A 2,519-nucleotide genomic window follows, 5' to 3' on the forward strand; every position below is an offset into this window, starting at 1 on the left:
CTATTTCTTTTCTTAAGGATTACCATTTTGTATTGGTTAATCAATTGCTGTGTGCTGAATTTTTTAAATAAAATTTCCAAATTTAACTTTGAAAAATGATTGAAATACCACATCACTGAAAGAAACCTAAGTTTTATGTATTATCCAAGCCATGTTCGCTGATGCTCACTCTCATAATTTATGCTCCAGTGACTTGATTGTTGAGATGAGACAGCATAGACCATTCCTCATTTAAACTTTAGGGACAAGTGTTAAATAGATGTTTACATTATTAAATTTTCTAAGTGCTTAACATATAATTAACATTATTTCTCTGAATGTAATTGATATTCGTATATGTATGTGTGTGTGATTAAATTGATAAAATTGTAGACAATGATACACAACATACATGTTTAAAAGGGCTGTGAAGAACCAGTGAGAATGGCTAAGATCAAAAACTCAGGTGACAGCAAATGCTGGCAAGGATGTGGATAAAAAGGAACACTCCTCCACTGTTGGTGGGATTGCAGACTGGTACAACCATTCTGGAAATCAGTCTGGAGGTTCCTCAGAAAATTGGATATTGAACTGCCTGAAGATCCAGCTATACCTCTCCTGGGCATATACCCAAAAGATGCCCCAACATATAAAAAAGACACGTGCTCCACTATGTTCATAGCAGCCTTATTTATAATAGCCAGAAGCTGGAAAGAACCCAGATGCCCTTCAACAGAGGAATGGATACAGAAAATGTGGTACATCTACACAATGGAATATTACTCAGCTATCAAAAACAATGCCTTTATGAAATTCATAGGCAAATTGTTGGAACTGGAAAGTATCATCCTGAGTGAGGTAACCCAGTCACAGAAAAACACACATGGTATGCACTCATTGATAAGTGACTATTAGTCCAAATGCTTGAATTACCCTAGATGAACAGAACACATGAAACTCAAAACGGATGATCAAAATGTGAATGCTTCACTCCTTCTTTAAAAGGGGAACAAGAATACCCTTGGCAGGGAAGAGAGAGGCAAAGATTAAAAGAGACACAGAAGGAACACCCATTCAGATCCTGCCCCACATGTGACCCATACATATACAGCCATCCAATTAGACAAGATGGATGAAGCAAAGAAGTGCAGGCAGACAGGAGCCGGATGTAGATCTCTCCTGAGAGACACAGCCAGAATACAGCAAATACAGAGGCGAATGCCAGCAGCAAACCACTGAACTGAGAACAGGACCCCCGTTGAAGGAATCAGAGAAAGAACTGGAAAGCTTGAAGGGGCTCGAGACCCCATATGAACAACAATGTCAAGCAAGCAGAGCTTCCAGGGACTAAGCCACTACCTAAAGACTATTCATGGACTGACCCTGGACTCTGACCTCATAGGTAGCATTGAATATCCTTGTAAGATCACCAGTGTAAGGGGAAGCCCTTGGTCCTGCTAAGACTGAACCCTCAGTGAACGTGATTGTTGGGGGGAGGGCGGCAATGGGGGGAGGATGGGGAGGGGAACACCCATAACGTAGGGGAGGGGAGAGCTTAGGGTGATGTTGGCCCATAAACCGGGAAAGGGAATAAGACTCGAAATGTAAATAAGAAATACTCAAGTTAATAAAAAAAAAGCTGTGAAGAAATCACTATTATATCTAGGAGTCAAAATTGCTATCACAGAGTCTAACAAGAGAAAATAATCTGAATATTTTCAGAAGAAAAACTTTAAATTTATACTTATATTTGTTTGTATGCATTGCTCAAAACTGTTTTGTAAGTTGAGGGTTTATATGTATACATATATATATATATATATATATATAAATCATACAAAACATTAAGTATAGTTTATAATAAATATGGATATATATATATGTATATTTCATAGTTCTAGAGTGGTTAAACTATGGTATGCATTTAACTTAAAACAATCTTACAATCGGTTTTTTTTGATGTTTTTTTTATATAAATCATTTTTTGGGAGACATATTTCCTTATTTACATTTCAAACGTTATTTCCTTTCTGGGTTTCCTGTCTATAATCCCCCATCACCTCCCCCTCCCCATAAATGTGTTCCTATCCCCATCATCCCACCTTTACCACTACACCCCGTGCCCCAACATTCCCCTGCACTGGGGGTTCAACCTTGGCAAGACCAAGGGCTTCTCTTTCCATTAGTGCCCAACAAGGCTATCCTTGGCTACATATGCAGTTGGAGCCTGGGTCAGTACATGTACAGTATATGTGTAACGGTTTAGTTTCTGGGAGCTCTGGTTGGTGGGCATTGTTATTCTTTTTTTTTTTATTAACTTGAGTATTTCTTATATACATTTCGAGTGTTATTCCCTTTCCCAGTTTCCGGGCAAACATCCCCCTCCCCCTCCCCTTTCTTATCGGTGTTTCCCTCCCCACCCTCCCCCCATTGTCCCCCTCCCCCCAACAGTCTAGTTCACTGGGGGTTCAGTCTTAGCAGGACCCAGGGCTTCCCCTTCCACTGGTGCTCTTACTAGGATATTCATTGCTACCTATGAG

This window comes from Rattus norvegicus, chromosome 7 (assembly GCF_021556685.1).
Source record: "Rattus norvegicus strain SHRSP/BbbUtx chromosome 7, alternate assembly SHRSP_T2T, whole genome shotgun sequence".
Lineage (NCBI taxonomy): Eukaryota > Metazoa > Chordata > Mammalia > Rodentia > Muridae > Rattus > Rattus norvegicus.